The sequence below is a fragment of the Halichoerus grypus genome, chromosome 15 (assembly GCF_964656455.1).
Source record: "Halichoerus grypus chromosome 15, mHalGry1.hap1.1, whole genome shotgun sequence".
NCBI classification, from domain to species: Eukaryota; Metazoa; Chordata; class Mammalia; order Carnivora; family Phocidae; genus Halichoerus; species Halichoerus grypus.
Genome location: NC_135726.1, coordinates 43,558,466 through 43,579,945, shown reverse-complemented (window position 1 = coordinate 43,579,945; position 21,480 = coordinate 43,558,466). Strand labels below are relative to the sequence as shown.

At 40.4% G+C, this 21,480-nt stretch overlaps 1 long non-coding RNA gene across 1 annotated transcript in view; it reads left to right on the top strand.

The window, feature by feature from the left end:
- The window catches only part of LOC144380226 (uncharacterized), a 169,352-nt gene that overhangs the window by 91,237 nt on the left and 56,635 nt on the right, over window positions 1–21,480 (top strand). The window contains exon 2 of the long non-coding RNA XR_013444164.1: window positions 3,516–3,624. This is a non-coding gene — a long non-coding RNA (uncharacterized LOC144380226). The remainder of the gene's footprint in view (window positions 1–3,515; window positions 3,625–21,480) is intronic.

Here is a 21,480-nt window from a genome sequence, read left to right as displayed (position 1 = left end):
GGGGGAGGCGTGGGGATCTAAAGTTGTTTTGGCCATGTTAAGTTTGAAATACCTGTTAGCCATGCTAGTAGAAATGTGGAATGGGCAGCTTGTTATGCATGCTGGGAGCTCAGGAGAGGGGTGGGGGCCGCGGAACTACATTTGGGGTCCTATTTAAAGCCCCAGGCATGGAAGATTCTCTAGGTCTATAGAGAAGAGGTTTTCAGGCTGAGTTCTGTGGAACTCTAACAGAATCTGGGAAAGGGAAGCAAATCTAGCAGGGGGAACAGAGGTGGAGGCCAGTGGAAACTGAAATAAAACCAGGAGACAATGGTGAGCCAGGAGGCACATGAAGACTGTACTTCAAGCAGAAGGGAAAATCACTGTGTCAAATGCTTCTGATGGATTAAGAGGAGCTGGGAGAACAGACCGCAATCATCTGAACCCTTTGGTTACTTTTTCATCTCTGACTTTCCTATATTTTGACACCTTAATTGCAGTCCTCAGTCTTTGTTAATATTATTGGGGGAGTGGGGAATCCACATCACCGTGCAACCCCCATCTCATTCTAAGGATATCATTAAAACGAGAATGGAAAAAATTAAAGAATTAAAAAGTGCTGGAGGCCTTGTATCTGTTGGTAGCCATTTAACCTACCCCATAGTGGCATCCTGGTGTCAAGCAGCTGTGTATATTTTTAAAAAGCCCATCCAAATGCTCTAGAGGGCCTTTTATATCACGAGTTAGAACTGCCTGGAAGATCTGATTGGCCCAATTCCACAAAGAAGTTTCCAATAGGTTTTAAAGCCTTCTGTCTCATTTCTTTGTGCATTTGTTATTAGCTCAATAAATAATAAATAGAGGAATTACCCAGTCACTAATTTGCTTTTTTATCAAGTCGAGTTCATGTTTTAATAAATTGCCATTTTTTTGTATTATTGAACATGTGTTATGATAGCCCGTAGTTCAAGTATAAAATTGTTTTTATTATACTATTTGTTTCTTCACCCATACATATTTTCTTCAGCTATAGTTTTTGCGAGTATGCTTGTTCACTTATTCCTTCCCTGGTCCCATTCTGTTGATGTCTTCTAGTAAAATGTTTGCTTTCTTCCTGAATTACTACATTAAGAGAATTAATATTTATTGCTCTCTGACTCTAAGAGTGATTAATGATATCTTTTTAAAAGATGTCTAATTTTTCTTTTTTCTTTTTCTTTTCTTTTCTTTTTAGGCATAATGTTCTTTGGCTACTGTGATGTTTTATTTTAGTGTTGCCTTTTTAATGGTTACCTATATTTTTAGGGAAATGTTGGTTGAGCTGTGTGAAATTGCTGATATTTGACTATGGATATGGCAATTTCAGATGGCTCAACCTAATACTTTTGTTTGCTTTAGGAATATTTCTTAACAGTCCCTCAGTCTTTTCATTAAATTTCTGGCTTTTAGTGGTCACAGATTAATTTGATGAGAGCTTGGTTAGTTTGTTGATCCCATGTGCTCCCTTTTCTCAAGAGATTGCGTTCTTGGCTTCCTCACCCCGAACTTGAACTTTTGAGGACCACAGGCCACATACTACACTTTAGCCCTCTTGCATTACATTCTGAAATTGCTAAAACCTGCATAGAAGTAGCAACGAGACTTCACTTTTTAGGAAAGAGTCGGATCTGGATATGAATGTTGAAGGTGTGCTTTAGTTTAGAGTCCTGTGGATATTTGAAAGTTTTTCCACTTTATTAAGGCTGCTGCTAGTGTTAACCTGGGTGAGGACGCCTTGCCCAGCCCACCTTCCTGCATCCTTCCTGTGCACCTTCTCCACCCTCTGGAGAGATGTCCTACCCATTCCATCCTCTGCTTTCCTTCTCCTCCCATCTTCTCTGCTGGCCCCTTATTATAGGCCCCTCCTCTTCTTCTTGGGGATATGATGATGATGATGATGATGATGATGATGATGATGATGATGATAGTAATAAAATAGTTACCATTTTGTGGAGGACTTAGTACCAGACACTGTGTTTTCTACATGTATAGGTACTATTATTACACTCAGAGGTGAGCAGAACCAGCTACATAATTTGTAGGGCCCAGTGCAAAATAAAAATGTGGGACCCTTTGTTTAGATCTTATTAAGAGTTTCAAGAGAGGGATAACAAAGGATTAAAGCAAGCACAGAGCCCTTCTAAGTGTGGCACCTTCTGTTACCATGAAGTTTGCAGGCCAATGAAGCTAGTCCTGAGGTGAGGTGAGGTGAGACAGAAGGAGGTCAAGCGAAAGTCTTGCATTATGAGATGATGAGATGATGAGCTTGCATGAAACCCAGGTCTGTGGCCTCCCAAGGCCGACTTGTCTCACTGCTCTGCTGCCCTGTAGGAACCTCCTGATCAGTCTCTCTTTCTCTGGTCTTGCTCTCCTCCATTCAACCAGCAGAGTGGTCTTTCTGAAGCTGAAATCTGACCACAGCACACTCCTGCCTCTTCTGGGCCACTGCCTTTGAGTAAATCCTCAACTCCTTGGCGCAGAACCCAGGACCATGTAGGCTCTGGCCTCTGCCAGTCCCCCGGCTGGCACCCAATCTCATCCCCTCCCCACATGGACCTCCTATGCTTTGGTTATCCTGACCTGCTTGGAGATCTGGAACATGCCATGCTCTTTCTTGCCTTCTTGGTTTCTCATGTGCTCATCTCTTTCCCTGACATCCCCCTACCCTCAAATCTCTAGCAAATTCGTATTCATTCTTGAATATCCAGTGTGACTATTTCTTTCTGTCTGAAGCATCTTTGAATCACTCTAGCAGAGCTGGTGCCTTCCTCCTCTGCGCTGTCTGTCCCGTGAAATCATGTCTGTTCAGGTGCATTATTGCAGTATGTTCGGTCATCTGTTTCTCGTGTCTGTTTCCGACCATGCTGAGCTCTTCATGGGCAGGAACAGTGTTTTAGTTGGTGTTGTGTCTCCTGTGGCTGCCCCAGGGCTTGACATTAGGTATGTGTTAGATCAATGCTAATTGTGTTGACCTAAACTCAGGACCGGCCTAAAGAGGGATATGATGATAGTTGAACTGGATGAGGAGAAGAGTTGAGGGCATTGACCACTGGCGACAGACCCAAAGTGTCATCAGACTGAAAAGACGTAGGTTAGATGGGTACCTGTAACAGTTGTGTGTTTGTGCTCAGCTGGGACCAAGGGCAGGCATGAATAGGCGCATCCAGGCCTTTCCCTGCCGTGAGGTCACACCAGATCATGGCGTCTGAGCCCACCAGTACGGAGGACGGTCCCTTGGAGAAACCGTGGGAAGCTCCTATCCCTTGAGGTCACCTAGGGGAAGAGAACATACTGGTTGCTCAAATGTGGAAGGAAATGATTTTCCCTTCTGCTCCCCTTAGGTAATTAATTAATACTTCAAAGAGAATTTCAACTTTATGCAATGATTTATATTAAAGCCCTGAACAGAAAATATAAAAGCAGCAGCTTTGCTAAATAAACCTAAGTAATTAGCAGTCTAATCAGTATTTTAAAGTTTATTCTTTTTCGTTTCATAGGTATGTGCTTTTCAACTTCCCGTTCTGCCAAGGCCGCCGTGTGCGTGAGCCTCGTAACCTGACCATCATCATAAGCCCTGGAGCGTGTTGCCTCCCCGGTGGGGAAAAGGTAGGATCTTTTCTCTTGAGAAAACTTTTACCGGTCCTTTTGTGAGCCTTATCCCAGGAGTATCCTTCCCTTCCTTCAGCCTCTTTCACTGACAAGTCTTCTCTTGAAAAGGTGTTTATTCCTAAGCTAGATCACAACTCTGAAGAAAACTTTTACCAAACATTTTTGAAGGTATGATCCCGAATATTTGTCTTGCTCTATTTTCTGAAAAAAGATGTGGGCTTTTGTTTTTCTCCCTTTACCGTGTGGTTATATGGACCGTTTCCCAGGGTGCCCATCTTTCTGTGTTTGGGGCATGTTTGGAGTCATGTTCTGGAACATGAGCAGATCTTGAGTGGTTGTCACAAATGCTTGAGAAAGCTGTCGCCTGAGTACAGTGGCCCTTCTCTTTGTTTGCATATGTATGGTTTCTCTGTAGTCTCCTTCTTTCTCTTGCTCTCTCTGTCTTTCTTGCTATCTCCTCGGATATATAGGAAGACTTGGATTTTTGTCCTCCTGGTTATCTTTATGGTAATACCTTTGTATAATACCTTAAATACCCATCCCCTTTTTGGTCCTGTGTATTGGGTGTCCTACCATGAGTAATGTTTGGAATAGCTTATAAATCTTCTCCATTTCTTTTCTCCAATCCTGCCTCTGATTTAAAATAAAATTATTTTACTCATAGTTAATACCGATAGGCAATTGGTGAGGTCCTTCTTCTATATATGCTCCCCTCACTCTACTCATTTTTCATGTTTGTATTTTATCTGCGTTGTCAAGCATGTCAATCATACGGTCCTGGCACCCTTATCTCCATCAGCTGGTCCTGGTTCTATAGTTAAATATGCTCAGTGCCCACCACGGGTCCTTCACCAACCCTCTGCAATCATTTCTTAGCTGTCTGAAGTTTCTTCTCTAGTAGATGCTTTCAGGAAGGGCTCATGGGAACAATATGCCCTGAACCTTCTTTGTTTATGTATTTTATTTATTTTCAAGCAATCACAGACTTACAGAAAAGTTAAAGTACTACACCAAGAAATTTTTTCCCTACAAATCATTTGAGAATAAGTTGCTTACCTGATGCCTTGTGCCCCTGAATACTTGAGTGTGTTTTTCCTACAAAGACATTCACCTACGATAACCTCAATATTAGGAAAATTGCATTGACACAATACTAACATCTCATACTCAGACAAAACTCAGAGTTTGACCAAGTGTTCTGATAACATCTTTTAAATCAAAAAGACCCAGCCAGGATCATGCATTGCATTAAGCAGTCACTTCTCTTTACCTCCTTCTATCTGGAACAGTTCCTCAGACTTTCCTTGACTTTGATGACCTTAAGATAACAAACCAGTTAATTTGTAGAATGTCCCTCAAGTTGGGTTTGTCTGATGCCATCTGATGATTAGACTCAGGCTGTGCATCTTTGGGAAGAACACTACAAAAGTGCTGCTATCCAATTGCACTACTAGGTATTTACCCCAAAGATGCAAATGTAGTGATCCGAATGGGCACCTGCAGCCCAATGTTTATAGCAGCAATGTCCGCAACAACCAAACTATGGAAAGAGCCCAGATGTCCATCGACAGATGAATGGATAAAGAAGATGTGGTATACATATACACAATGGAATATTATGCAGCCATCAAAAAAATGAAATCACCACTTACAATGATGTGGTTGGAACTAGAGGGTATTATGCTAAGCGACATAAGTCAATCAGAGAAAGACAATTATCATATAATCTCACTGATATGTGGAATTTAAGAAACAAGACAGAGGATCGTAGGGGAAGAGAGGAAAAAAAGAAAACAAGATGAAATCAGAGAGGGAGACAAACCATAAGAGACTCTTAAGCATAGAAAACAAACTGAGGGTTGCTGTAGGAGAGGGGGTGGGGGGATGGGGTAACTGAGCGATGGACATTCAGGAGGGCGTGTGATATAATGGCCACTGGGTGTTATATAAGAATCAATGACCTCTACCTCTGAAACCAGTAATACATCATATGTTAATTGAATTTAAATAAAAATAAATAAATTAAAAAAAAATTGATGCTGTGTTCTCAATGCATCCAGTCAGGTGGCACACATTTTTGACTTGTTCCCACAACTGATGTGTTCACTGTGATCACTTGATTGAGGTGATGTTTGCCAGGCTTCTCTACTGTCAAGTTACTCTTTCCCTCTTTGTAGTTAATTAGCACTTTGTGGGGATATACTTTGAAACTGTATAAATACTCTGTTCCTCATCACATTTTCAATTCATTCATTCATTCATTCATTCATTCATATCAGACTCAAGGTTTCCTATTTCATATGGTGGATTATACTCCATTATTATCATTATTTATTTTGAAGCTCAAACTGTCTCAGATTTGTCCCACATTGCATCCATCCATCCACCATTCATCAATCAATCAATCAATCAATCATATCATATTCCAGTATCTAACTGGAATCATATCAGTACCTCCAATTCCTGGGGCACCTGGGTGGCTCAGTCGTTAAGTGTCTGCCTTTGGCTCAGGTCATGATCCCAGGGTTCTGGGATCGAGCCCTGCATCGGGCTCCCTGCTCAGTGGGAAGCCTGCTTCTCCCTCTCCCACTCCCCCTGCTTGTGTTCCCTCTCTCGCTGTGTCTCTCTCTGTCAAATAAATAAATAAAATCTTAAAAAAAGAAATACTCCAATTCCGATTCAATACCACAAAGTTCACTCTATTTTATTCCTTTTCTTTTTTTAAAATTTTAATTTTAATTAATTTATTTTTAAAGATTTTATTTATTTAATTGACAGAGAGAGAGAGAGACAGTGAGAGAGGGAACACAAGCAGGGGGAGTGGGAGAGGGAGAAGCAGGCTCCCCGCTGAGCAGAGAGCCCGATGCGAGGCTTGATCCCAGGACCCCGAGATTATGACCTGAGCCGAAGGCAGAGGCTTAATTGACTGAGCCACCCAGGCGCCCCTATTTTACTCCTCTTCCATGTTTGTATCCCTTTTCTTCAACAGTGAGAAACTGACTCCTATTATCCTTAATGTAGTAACTTATTTGTTCAACTCTCCTGCAAGTAACAGATGTCCCAGCCTGACTGCCCCCTTTGCCCTTTGCATGGATGTTCTTCTTACTCTGCTTGGGATCTCACTCCCCATTTCAGGATATCCCCATGTGGATGTCCTTTCACCCCACTTAGGCATTTATCCCCTGTACCCCATCCATCCTACTTGGCCTCTGACTCCCTACACTGGGGTGCCTCCCCACCCTCCCTCACCCACGTTGATGCCCCCTTCCCCTGCCTGGGCTTTGGCATCCCAAGCCAGATTGTCCTTTTCATCCCATTTGGACTATGACTTTCTAGTCAGGCTTTACCCCCCTGTGCCTCAACACTCCAAGTCATGCCTCCCTTATGTTGACGTCTTCCTCTTCCCATTCAGGTTCTGCTAGGTGCCCTCTTCTGTGAATGCCTTCCTCAACCCACTTGGACTTCTGCATCCCACCTTAGGCCATCGTGGTTGCTCCCTGCCCTCATCCCCACCCCCTGTGCAAGTGACTACCTTGTTTTCCTCTACCTGCTGGCTGAGCGAGGACTGAACTGTTCAGGAAGGGAAGGAGGAAGATGAAGCAGGAAGAGCTGATATCTGATATCTTATGTGCTTGTAAGAGATTGGTCTGTGACCTTATACTTGAAAGGTATTCAGGATATAATTTGGTGAACATTATCTTTCCTGGAGGATCTGAAATATGCTACTCTTATGTGTTCTGGCTTTGAAGGTTACTGTTGGAAAGTTTGATGCCAGGTTGATTTACTTTTCCTTAAGAGTCACTTTGTCTTTTTGTCTAAATGCTGTAAAATTTTTTTTTCTTCTTTATAGTTCCATTGTTTGACTAGAGTGTTGACCATTCTGGGTTGATTTTCCCAGGTACATGGTGTGCCTTATAAATATGAAGGTTCAAGTCTCCTTTTATTTTAGGGAATATTTTTGAATTATACTTCTTTTAAAAGTGTTTTTTTTAGTTCCATTGCTTTGGTTTTCTTCCCATGCATATGTTGGCTCTTTTTTGCTTGTCTTTTATGTCTATCATTTTTCTCTTATGCTCTTTATTCCTTTCTTCATTTGTTTTAGTTTCCCCTTTCTTCTCATTTTCACAAATTTATTCTCTTACTGTACTTACTGTGGTTTCTAGTCATTCCTTCGGGTTTAGTCTTCACCCCTGAATTTTTTTTTCTTTTGTTTAGATTTGTTTCTGAGCTCTGTCAGCTCCTTTCATCCACGCCTTGTGTCTGGCCATCTCATTTATGCTGTTTTTTTCATAGCTTCTCCTATTTTCTTAATTTCATTTAACTCATTTTGAAATATGAGCTCACTGTTTTCATCTGCTCTGTAGTCATATTTTTCTGAATATTTGTTTTCTGAATATATGTTATGGGAAACATTTTTCTCTCTTTTTGATATTTTTGAATGGGGGATTGACCACAATCTTCTTCTGTTGCTGAAGTTGTATTTTTATTTATTTATTTAAAGATTTATTTATTTATTTTAGAGAGAGAGAGTGTGCATGAGCGGAGGGAGGGGCAGAGGCAGAGGGAGAGGGAGAGAAGCAGACTCCCTGCTGAGTGTAGAGCTGATAGAGGGCTCCATTCCACCACCCCGAGATCATGACCTGAGCCAAAATCAAGAGTCTGTGGCTTAACTGACTGAGCCACCAGGTGCCCCTGAAGTTGTATTTTTAGAAGGAAGTTCATGTATAGGGTTGGGAGTTGGCCAGAATGTCCTTCTCTCCTTTCTGATTCTATCACAAAGTATTTATTTATTTAAAAACAATTTTTTTAAAGATTTTATTTATTTATTTGACAGAGAGAGACACAGCGAGAGAGGGAACACAAGCGGGGAGTGGGAGAGGGAGAAGCAGGCTTCCTGTGGAATAGGGAGCCTGATGCGGGGCTCGATCCCAAGATCCTGGGATCATGACCTGAGCCGAAAGCAGACACTTAACGACTGAGCCACCCAGTCGCCCCTATCACAAAGTATTAATGGTTTTTGTGCATTCCTCTCTTCAGTGCTTTGTGATAATTTGCTTCCTCTCGTCCCCTCCCCCGCTAGTATTTGAACATTTTCTCTCTTTCATGCCCAGGTGCCCTGCCCTGATTGACTTGGGCTCTACTCCCAGCTGTTTCTCCTCAATCTGGGCTCTCTCTTTTTGGAAGGAAGCCCCACTGGGTGTTCCTGAGAGTCCTGATGGTCAGCTGCCTAGCACCTTTCTGACTTCCTGTAGTGGCCTTGCTCTCACCATGAAGCCCCTCCCAGTTTCACCTGTTGGGCCTAGATCCACACCTGAGTGGGAGCCCCTCCTTTTAAAACTGACCACTAGGTGTCAATCTCTCATTTGCCCAGCTCTTAGGATCTGGTTTCTCCTGTTTCCGGCCTGCTTTCATTCTCACATGGGTCTCACTGCTGTCAGTGGTTGGCCCCACCTACCTGTATTATGTTGCTGAGAATTCTTTGTGACCTAGTTTTGTTGATGACGTCATCCATGAGTTTTGTCTTTTGCTCTCCTACTTAATCTCTTTTTTTAAGAGGGGAAAACCATGCTGGCAACACTTGTATCTTACTTCTCTCTTCCTTTTGTCTGTTTTCACAGCTTGGACCCCATCCATCTCTGTGTGCTTTTTTGATTGGGGCTTAAAAGAACCCTCTAAGGACCCATTCTATATGGAATGACTCATCTCATTCTCTAGTGATAGATTCTTGGCTCTTATTCCTGTTTGAGGTATTGGCTGTGAAAAGTCACGTGAGGGAGTAGCAAGCTCTCAGGTTTCTTGTGAGGGAAAGCCAATAGGATTTTTAGAATGTGATAAAAATTGCACATTAGGACGCCTGGGCATAAAGGGTTACTATCCAAAATCTATAAAGAACTTATCAAAGTCAACACCCCAAAACCAAATAATCCAGTTAAGGAATGGGCAGAAGACATGAATAGACATTTTTCTAAAGAAGACATCCAGATGGCTAACAGACACATGAAAAGATGCTCAACATCACTCATCATCAGGGAAATGCAAATCAAAACCACAGTGAGATGCCACCTCACACCTGTCAGAATGGCTAAAATATAAAACACAAGAAACAATAATAAATAATAAATGGTGTTGGGAAAACTGGACAGCAACGTGCAAAAGGATGAAACCGGACCACTTTCTTACACCATATACAAAAATAAATTCAAAATGGATGAAAGACCTAAATATAAGACAGGAAACCATCAAAATCCTAGAGGAGAACATAGGCAGTAACCCCTTTGACCTTGGCCATAGCAACTTCTTGCAAGACAGGTCTCCAGAGGCAAGGGAAACAAAAGCAAAAATAAACTATTGGGACTTCATTAAGATAAAAAGTTTCTGCACAACAAAGGACACAATCAATGAAACTAAAAGACAGCTTATGGAATGGGAGAAGATATTTGCAAGTGACATATCTGATAGAGGGTTACTATCCAAAATCTATAAAGAACTTATCAAAGTCAACACCCCAAAACCATTAAGCGACTGCCTTCAGCTCAGGTCATGATCCTGGAGTCTCCCAGGATCGAGTCCTGCATTGGGCTCTTTGCTCAGCAGGGAGTCTGCTTCTCCCTCTGACCTTCCCCCCTTCATGTGCTCTCTCTCTCTCTCATTCTCTCTCTCTCAAATAAATAAATAAAATCTTTAAAAAAATTATACATTAATTTTTTTGTGTTTTGTTTTGTTTGGAAGTGATTGTGTTGCAACGTTTTACTACTAAAAAGCCTGATTCAGTGCCACATACCCATATTTAAAATAAAGGAAGCATCTTGCTTCTTTATGTTTTTGTTCTTTTTCTCCCTCTTAGATCCAGTCTGTTTTATTTTAGTTTGGTTTTATTAATTAACTGTAATACTTTAAGTAGCGTCATGATCTAGAATTTTCTGATATGCATGTTTATGACATAAATAATACATCTCAATAGACACCAAAAGGCATTTGATACATTTCTAAATTAATTCAAGATTTTTGTTTGGAAACACAAATGACTCCAAATAACCAAAGCAATCCTGAAAAAGAAAAAAAGTGGGAGGCATCATGATTCTGGACTTGAAATCAGACCTTTCCTTAAAGGTATTAGGGTTAGTATTGGTCATAATTTTGTATTTTGTGTGTAACTGTTGTCAGAATCTATTTCAAAACCCTCAGTTTATTGCCACTTTCTTGGCTGTAGCCATAATGAATGTTGTTTTTAGATAATCTTTAAGAGATTGCTAGTATCTTGTAAAGTATGATAACATAGCCCTTGTATTATTTAACATAAATATGATTTCTTCTTATAAATCGTGATTTTGATCTTCAAAATACATTGTCATATTACATTATGTAACTCACTAAATTTTGATCTCAGTTATGTGGGTGGAAAAAGCAAATCAGAGAAAATGAGGCTAAATGGAGTAGAAGAATCAGAGGAAAAATTTAGTCAAATGCATCAGATCAAGTAGAATTTATGCCAGGAGTACAAATTTGGTTTACCATATGAAAGCTAATCAAGGTACTTCATCAGATTGACAGAAAGAAGAAAAATGATTTGATCATCTCAATAGGTACCAAAAGGCATTTGATACATTTCTAAATGAATTCAAGATTTTTGTTTGGAAACACAAACAACCCCAAATAACCAAAGCAATCCTGAAAAAGAAAAAAAGTGGGAGGCATCATGATTCTGGACTTCAAGCTACATTACAAAGCTGTAGTCATCAAGACAGTATGGTACTGGCACAAAAACAGATACATAGATCAATGGAACAGAATAGAAAACCCAGAAATGGACCCACAACTAGATGGTCTACTAATTTTTGACAAAGCAGGAAAGAATATCCAGTGGAAAAAAGACAGTCTCTTTAATAAATGGTGTTTGGAAAACTGGACAGCAACGTGCAGAAGGATGAAACTGGACCACTTTCTTACACCATACACAAAAATAAATTCAAAATGGATGAAAGACCTAAATGTAAGACAGGAAACCATCAAAATCCTAGAGGAGAACATAGGCAGTAACCTCTTTGATCTTGGCCATAGCAACTTCTTGCAAGACAAGTCTCCGAGGCAAGGGAAACAAAAGCAAAAATAAACTATTGGGACTTCATTAAGATAAAAAGCTTCTGCACAACAAAGGACACAATCAATGAAACTAAAAGACAGCTTATGGAATGGGAGAAGATATTTGCAAGTGACATATCTGATAGAGGGTTACTATCCAAAATCTATAAAGAACTTATCAAAGTCAACACCCCAAAACCAAATAATCCAGTTAAGAAATGGGCAGAAGACATGAACAGACATTTTTCTAAAGAAGACATCCAGATGGCTAACAGACACATGAAAAGATGCTCAGCATCACTCATCATCAGGGAAATGCAGATCAAAACCACAGTGAGATGCCACCTCACACCTGTCAGAATGGCTAAAATATAAAACACAAGAAACAACAGATGTTGGTAAGGATGTGGAGAAAGGGGAACCCTCTTACACTGTTGGTGGGAATGCAAACTGGTACAGTCACTCTGGAAAACAGTATGGAGGTTTCTCAAAAAATTGAAAATAGAGCTATGGTACGACCCAGCAATTACACTACTACATATTTACCCAAAGGATAAAAAAATACAGATTCAAAGAGGCACATACACCCCAGTGTATATATATGCACACACACACAGAGGAATATTACTCAGCCATTAAAAAGAATGAAATCTTGCCCCTTGCAGCAACATGGATGGAGGTAGAGTGTATTATGCTAAGCAAAATAACTCAGTCAGAGAAAGACAAATACCATGTGATTTAACTCATATGTGGAATTTAGGAAACAAAACAGGTGAATGTGTGGGAAGGGAAAAAAGAGAGAAGGAGAGCGGAACCATGAGAGACTCTTAACTATAGAGATCAAACTTAGAGTTGATGGAGGGACGTGGGTGGGGGATGGGCTAAATAGGTGATGGGTATTAAGGAGGGCACTTGTTATGATGAGCACTGGGTGTTATATGTAAGCTATGAATTACTAAATTCTATTCTTCAAACAAACAAACAAACAAAAAACCTCAACAAATTAGGATTAGAAAGTATCTTTAACCTTCTCATAAAGAACAACAACATTATACTTAATGGTAAAATATTGAAAAGTTTTCTCTTTAGATTGAGAAAAAGAGGAAGTTGTCTGTTCTCACTGCTATTCTTCAGTGAGCTGGAGGCTCTAGGTAGAGTTAAAGGCAAAAAAGACAGCAAAAAGAAACAAATGGTATGAAGATCAAAAGAAGAAAAAGTAAAATTATTTTCATGTTCAAATGACATAATCATTCATATAGAAAATCCTAAGGAATCCACAAAAACATTACTGGAACCAATACATGACTTTAGAAAGGTTATAAGATCAAGGTCAATATAAAAAATTCAATTATATTTTTGACACATGTACTTTCAGCAGAGCAGTGGAGGCAAAGCCTGACTCCAGAGGTTAAGAGAATATGGGAGGTTCTGATTTGAGTGAAGGTTGGGTAAACACATTCCACCTTGCTCTCCATCTGAATGTAGCTAAAAACCCTGGGAAGAATGCATAAAGCAGATATCAGAGGACTCTAAAAAGTAAATGATAGCAGGCATATTGGGGAAGAAAACCAGAACATGAAATACAATTAATCCAGTGGTGACTTTCTTTTTTCCTTTTTTTTTTTCCTCCTTTGTCTTCTGGCTGGGACCCAAAGACAACTTGATCTCTAAACCTGCATCCTGGCACAGACAGAAATATCTGAAAGAGAAGCCCTTTCTTTCTAGTTTAAGGAACAGAAGTAATGGCTGAAATTTCCTCAAATTTGGTAAAAGACGTAAAATTACAGAGTCAAACCCAGTGAACCCCAAACAGAAAAACCCATAGAGATCTATAGCCAGATACATCATATTCAAACTGCTACAGATAAAAGAGAAAGAGAAAGAAAAATCCTAAAAGTAGCCAGAGAAAAACAATTGTCTATGGGGGAACCATAATTTGAGAGACCGTGGGTTTCTCCTTAGATGCTGTGGAGGACAGGAGGCAGTGGAAACATTTTTAAAGTGCTGAATGGGAAGAACTGTCAAGTCAGAATTCTGTATCCAGGGAAAATGCCCTTCACAAATGAAGATAAAATAGAAACTTTCTTAGATGAAGGAAAACCAAGAGAATGTGTCACCAGCAGACCTGCTTTAACGTAATGTTAAAAGAACTTCTTTAGGCAGAAGGGAAGTGATGGAACTTTCAGAGGGAGACTTAGAACTTCAGGAATAAGGAAAAACAACATAAATGGAAAATATGTGGATAAATATACCAGACAATTCCTCTCCCTTTAAGTTATTTAAGATATGTATGGTGGCTGAAAGCAAAAATTATAACATTATCTGGTGGGGTTTTCATTGTATGTAAATGCAATGTGTATGACGGCCACAACAGAAATGAGGGAGGGTAAGTGATCCTATGTGGGGATAAGGTTTCTCTGTCTTTCACACCCAAGTGGTAGAGGGTGATGTCAGTGAAAATGGCAGAGTAAGGACATCCAAAAATCCTCTCCTCCATAAAAGCAAGGAGAACATTGGCAAAAGTTGTCAGAATCAACTTTCCAAGAACTCTGAAGTCTTGTAGAACATTCATTTTTTTTAAAACGTCTGAATTTCAGTAAAAACTGTGAGTGTTGTGGTGGTTTAAGTTGCTCTATTTCCATTCCTCCTTCCTCACTCCATGGTACCTTTGACAACCAACAGCTTGCTTTTGTGGTGGGAACCACCAGTCTGGCAGGCACTAGAGGGAGCAGATGCAGTTGGTGCTTCTTCAAAAGCCCCATTCCCAAGATTTAATCCGGTGGTTCCTTGTAAGACCTCACTCACATGACTGTCTTTGTTTGACCTGACTGGAAGACTACCACAAACAGCCTTTTCCCTGGGAATGTTTGTGGAAAACAATCAATGGCATTTGTTTAACATTCCAGCTGCCTGAGGCAGTGGGTAATATTTGGGGCAAATAATAGGCAAACCAGAGGCATACAAAGAAAAGCAAGGGAATGATATGTTAATGGAGGCTTTGAAAAGCTCCAACGTATTCCTGGGAATCTAGAAGGCCACGTGCATGCCCAGGGATGTGCACATGCTCAGGAAAAACCTGAGAAGGTCCTGTGCTTTCGTCTTCGGCTAACTTTGAGGGTCTTTGCAAGCAGGAAGTTAAGGCTGAAGCTGAGTTATAAATTGCCTCCTGAGTGTTGAAGGTGTGCCTCAACATACATAAAGAGTCCCTCAGCAAAGACTAGGAGAATTACTGGTTTCAAGAATTTAAGGAAATCTGTCCTATCATTAGCTGACCACAAAGTTAACTGAGCAGAGACTTCAGTGCCCACATACAACAATGAATATATATTTTACAATTCAGAAAAGTCATTAAACAAGCAAAACAACAACAACAACAACAACAACAACAAATCTTGGGAAGTATGTGTGTGTGGGGATCTGATGTCCAGAGTTGTCACACTCAAAATGTACAGTTTCCAACCAAAAAAAATTATGAAACATTCAAAGAAATATGAATGTATGGCCCATAAATGGGAAAAAAAATAGTACTCAATAGAGAGTGTTCCTGAGGAACCTCAGATGTTGGATTTACTATACAAAGACTTTAAGTCAATTATCTTAAAGTGTTCAAAGAATGAAAGGAAACCATGTCCAAGAACTAAAGGAAAGTACCAAAATTATCTCATAAAATAGAGATTAGTAACAAAGGGTCAGAAATTAAAAGAACAAAATAGCAATTTTAGGGTAGAAAAGTACAATACCTGAAATTAAAAATTCACTAGAGGGGCTCAACAGTGCATCTGAGGAAGCAGAAGACCCAGTGAACTTGAGGTCAATTGAGATTATCTAGTCTGGTAAACAGAAAGAAAAGAGGATGAATAAATATGAACAGAGCCTCAGAGACCTGTGGAGCACCAGAAATCATATGCATAAGGGAATCCTAGAGGGAGAGGAGAGATAAAGAAAGGAGAGAAATAACATCTAAAGAAGTAATACCATAGGGGCGCCTGGGTGGCTCAGTTGTTAAGCGTCTGCCTTTGGCTCGGGTCGTGATCCCAGGGTCCTGGGATTGAGCCCCACATTGGTCTCCCTGCTCAGCGGAGAGCCTGCTTCTCCCTCTCCCACTCCCCCTGCTTGTGTTCCCCCCCCCGTCACATAAATAAATAAAATCTTAAAAAAAAAGTGAAGTAATGGCATAAAACTTCCCAAATTTGATGGAAAACATTAATCTGCACATTGAAGGAACTCAACAAGTCTTATATAAGATAAACTCAAAGAAATTCATACCTAGACACATTATAATCAAAGACATTGCAATCAAATTGCAATCTAAAGACATCTTTGAAAGAGATCTTGAAAGCAGTAAGAGAAGTGTCACATCATGTACAAGAGATCCTAACAAGCTAATTTCTCATCAGAAACCATGGAAGCCAGAAGGCAGTAAGATGTTATATTCAAAGAGCCAAAAGAAAATGATGGTCATTCAAGAATTCTATATATAGCAAAATTATCTATGAAAGATAAAGAGGAAATTGAGACATTGCCAGATAAACAAACACAGAGAATTTATCATTAGCAGACAGGCCCTGCAAGAAATACTGAAGGAAATCCTTTAGGCTGACATGAAAGGACACTAGACAGTAACTTAAATCCACATGCTGAAATAAAAAGTTCCAGTAAAGTTAAGTAGGTAAATATAAAAGATAGTATAAATGTAATTTTTATTTGTAACTCGGTTTTTTCTCCTATCTGATTTAAAAGACAATCACATAGACCTAAATCCAAACATATCAATAATTATATTAAATGTAATTCATCTGCACACACTAACTGAAAGCATGAGATTGTCAAATTGGACTAAATAACAGGAGCCAACTATCTCCTGTCTACAAGAACTCATTCTAAATACAAGAGTGTAGGTAAATTAAATATTAGAAAAAGATGTACTAAGCAAATACTAATCATAGAAAACTGGAGTGACTATATTAATATTAAAATTGCCTTCAGAGAAAGGTAAATTATCAGGGATAATGAGGGACATTACATAATGATAAAAGGGTCAATTCACCATGAACACATAGCTATTCTAAATGTGTATGTACCTAACAAAACAACTTGGAAATACATGAAGCAAAAACCTGATTGAATTTAAAGGAGAAATCTACAATTATAGTTGGAGACTTCAACATTTCTCTCAATAATTTATATAATGAATAGACAGAAACTCAACAAGGATGTAGAAGAATTGATCAATACCATCAACCAGCTGGATGTAATTCACGTGTATAGAACACTCCATCTACCAACAACAAAATATACATGCTTTCCAAGCACACATGGGACATTTACCAATATATATTACCACACCTCGTGTCATAAAACCATCTTAACAAAGTTAAAAGAATGAAAATCAAATGATGTGTGTTCTCTGAGGCAGAGTGGAATTTAATAGGAAATAAGAAGAGATAAATTGTAGATTGTGATTAGAAACAAATTGTATTGGTTTGCTAATCCTGCATAACTATTACCACAAACTTAGTGGCTTAAAACAATACATATTTAGGGGCGCCTGGGTGGCTCAGTCATTAAGCGTCGTCTGTCTTTGGCTCAGGTCATGATCCCAGGGTCCTGGGATTGAGTCCTGCATCGGGCTCCCTCCTCAGCGGGTAGTCTGCTTCTCCCTTACCCACTCCCTCTGCTTGTGTTCCCTCTCTCGCTGTCTCTCTCTGTCAAATAAATAAAATCTTAAAAAAAAAACCCAACAATACACATTTATTATCTCAAGTTTCTATGGATCAGGAGTTCAGACATGGTTTAGCTGAGCTCTCTGCTTAGGGTCTCACAAGGCTGCAATTAAGGTGTTGGCCAGGACTGGGTTGTCATCTGGAGGTTCCACTGGGGAAAAATCCACTTACCACTTGTGGTTGTTGGCAACACTTAGCTTCTTGGGGATGTAGGACTGAGAGATTTAGTTTTTTTCTGGTTGTTGACTCAAGGCATCCTCAGCTTATAGAGGTTACCCGAAATTTCTTGCCACTTTGAATTTTCCAATGTGGCCATTTATTTCCTCACATTCAACAAAGGAGAAAGTTCCAAGAGTGCGCCTGCTAGCAAGATGGAATTTTATATAATGTAACATGATAATGGGAGTAACATCCTGCCACTGTCATCTATTCTGTTGGTTAAAAGCAAGTCACAGCGATGGACTCTGAAAAACAAACTGAGGGTTCTAGAGGGGAGGGGGGTGGGAGGATGGGTTAGCCTGGTGATGGGTATTAAAGAGGGCACGTTCTGCATGGAGCACTGGTTGTTATGCACAAACAATGAATCATGGAACACTACATCAAAAACTAATGATGTAATGTATGGTGATTAACATAACAATAAAAAAATTAAAAAAAAAAAGCAAGTCACAGGTCTTGCCCATACTCAAGGGGAGGGGATTAAACAAGGGTGTTAATACCAAGGGGAGGGGATTTTTGAAGGTCACTTTAGAGTCTGTCCATCCCAGTCTAGTCCCTTCCACATGCAAAATACATTCACCCTTTCCCAAGCTCTTTAAGAGACTCATCCCAATGTAGTATCTACTCAAAGTCAAGAATGTCATCCTCATCTAAATCAGGTCCAGGTATAGATGAGGCTCCTGGCTTTTCTCTCAGTCTGTCAATGTGTAAAACTAATAAGACAAGTTATTATGCCTGTCCAACACCCCCCCCCCCCCCCCCGCCAAACAAACAACAGCAGAATAGGCATAGGATAAGAGCTATAGACATTCCCACTCAAAAAGAGGGAGAAATGAGAGGTACAAAAGAGCCACTGGTTCATAGCTCTTCTGAAACCCAGCCAGGCAAATGTTGAGGGTTCCTTGATTAGGTTTCAAGGCCTGGGGAAACCCCTTGGTTTATGGCACAGAGCCCCTAAAACCTTATAATTTCCTAAGTGATAAGGGTGCTAGGAACATCTTTTGTTCTAATATTCCATCTTCGACCCTGTTTCTTGACATGAGAGCTTCTAAGACCTTTAGAATTTTGGAATGATGAGTGTCTTTTATATGCTAATGAGATGACTAGGGGCTGGGGCCCTCTAGGTAGCTTCAGGATGGGGGTTTTGCAACCAGAAAGACCAAGGCATAATTAGAAGGTTGGAATTTTTTGTCCCATTCCCTGACTTCTGGGGAGGGAGGAAGGGCTGGAGGTTGAGTTTATTGCCAATGGCCAATGATTTAATCAATTATGCCTATGTAGTGGGGCCTCTATAAAAACATTAAACAGTGGGGTTCAGAAATCTTCTGAGTTAGTGACGGAATCTACATGCCAGGAGGGTGGCGTAGCCCAAAGTCTATGGGGACTGAAGTTCCTATCCTTGGGACCCATACAGATCTCACCCTATGTACCTCTTTGTCTGGCTGTTCACTTTATATCCTTTATATTATCCTTATTATAATAATACAGTAAATGTAAGTGAAGTGTTTCTCTGAGTTCTATGAGCTGTTACAGCAAATTATCAAACCTAAGGCGGGGGTTGTGGGAACCCCTGATTTGTAGCTAAGTCATTTGGAAGAAAAGAAGCCCTGGACTTGCAGTTGGCTTCTGAAGTGGATCAGTTTTGTAGGACTGAGCCCTTAACTTGTGGGCTCTGATACCAACTCCAGGCAGATGGTATCAGAATTGAATTGAATTGTAGAACATCTAACTAGTGTCCAGAGAGTTGGAGAATTGGTTTTTAGTGTGGAAAAAACTCACACGTTTGGTATCAGGAGTGTGAGTAGAGAAACAATCTTTCCTTAGTGTTTTGGAGCTCTGATCTCCAGGATCTTGGTTCTGTCCTTTAAGTCATTCTTCCCTTACATGTACTTGCACCTGAGTTTTATCAGCCTGCTTCCTGCTGATAGAATTTTGGGGGTCCTACTGCTTCATTTCATTTTGTGCCCTTTATCCCTTTTGGTCTATTCTCTTAGTGTCTGCTGAAATAATTTTCTCAAGAAACTTTTGGGCCTTCCATGGATTTTCCTTAGATTCTCTCCACTATAACAAAGCCACACATGCATAGATCTTTTTGAGATGCGCTCTTCTCTAATTGGGGCTTCTGCCAAGAGGGTTGGGGAACAATTTCCTAAGCTCCTGCAGGCTCTATCTATGGTCTGATTGAGAGGATCTGTGAGGCCCACCCTTAATCTCTTGAAGGCCCACTTTGTGTGATTGAATACTCTGACTTTTTGTTCTTTCTGAGATTTAAGTAAAAGATCGTATAGTCACCTCCCCAGCTGTTTCTACAGGGCATCCTCTTCCCACAGTGCTTGGGGGTCTTTTAGTAGTATTTGCTATTTGGAAAGGCTAAGAATTTAAGAAATCATCCAGTTCTGGTTCCTTTTTATTTAACAATTGTTCTCTTATCTCTTTCCTCTCACATTTTATTATAAGCAGCAAGAAAAAAACCGGGCGGCACCTTCAGTACTTTGCTTGGAAACTTCCTAGTCTGGATAACCAAGTTCATTATTTACAAGTTCAGTTTTTCCTCTAACTGCAGGAGACAATGTAACTAAGCTTTCTGCCACTATGTGACAAGGATCCCCTTCCTTCATTTTCCAACATGTTCCTCCTTTCTTTCTGACCTGTCACTGGCGGTATCCTCCAAGTCCAAATTTCTCCCAACAGTCTGCTTAAAGCACTTTCTCTGTGATGCTTGTCAAAATTCTTTTAGCCTCTGCCCACGACTTGGTTCCAAAGCCCCTCCCACGTTTTTAGGTATTTGTTACAGTAGCACCGTATTTCCAGGTAAAAAAACCCTTTATTACTTATCTATCCCTGCCGTGCAATAAAGGATTAACTTTCCAAAGAAAGGTCTGGTCCTTGCCTGGCTCCTGGGAAATAACTTCTACTCCCTTTGAATATCCTGTGTTTACCTGAGTGTTTACCTGAAGCCTTGGGCCTGCCAGGTGATGTTAACATTGTGATTTATGGGGGGGGCCTTGGGGTATGTGGTATGTGCCTGCTCTCTGGGAGGGCTGGATATTGAAGGTCAAGCAGGGAGTCAGCCATGCCTATGTAACCAACCTTCCATAAAAACCTTGGGTACCAAGCCTTGAATGAGCTTCCTGGGTAATACTCTGTGTGCGTTGTCACAACCATTGCTGGGGAATTAAGAGCTGTCCACGTGACTCCATGGGGAGAGGAGAACTGGAAACCTATGCGTGGTCTCTCTTGCACTCTGCTCTATGTGTCTTTTCCTACTGCCGATTTTAATCCGTATCCTTTAACTGTAATAAACTTTAACCATGATCATAGTGGCTTTGCTGAATTACGTGGGTCCTTCTAGCAAATTATTGGACCTGAGGGTGGTTGTGGGGACCCCTGCACACAACTGTGTAACAAATTACCACAAATTTATTTTTCATCATTATTATTTTTGTTACATAAATTAACCCATTTATTATAGGTTAGCAATGTCTCAAATGGTGGCGCTTCTGGTCTTTCGAGTCCTTCAGTCTCCTTCTGGCGGCTGACTTGACTGAGGGCAAAAGTGGTGTTAAAGGTGCAGGCACAACCTGCTACTGTTTTCACGCAGGAACCGTGACGCCAGATGCCCACAGCTCATGTTTTCATCTCGGTTTTGCCCCAGAAGGAGCAAAGACACTTGGCATGCTGGCTTATTTCAATCTTCTTCACCATTTTCCTGAGGGAGGCACCATAGTGGGTCCCGTATTTACCAATGATGCCAATGTTCTTGGTGCGTTTAGCCATGTTGTCGCAAACTGGGTTGAACCGAGAGAACCAATGTCTCTCATTGGCTCAAAAT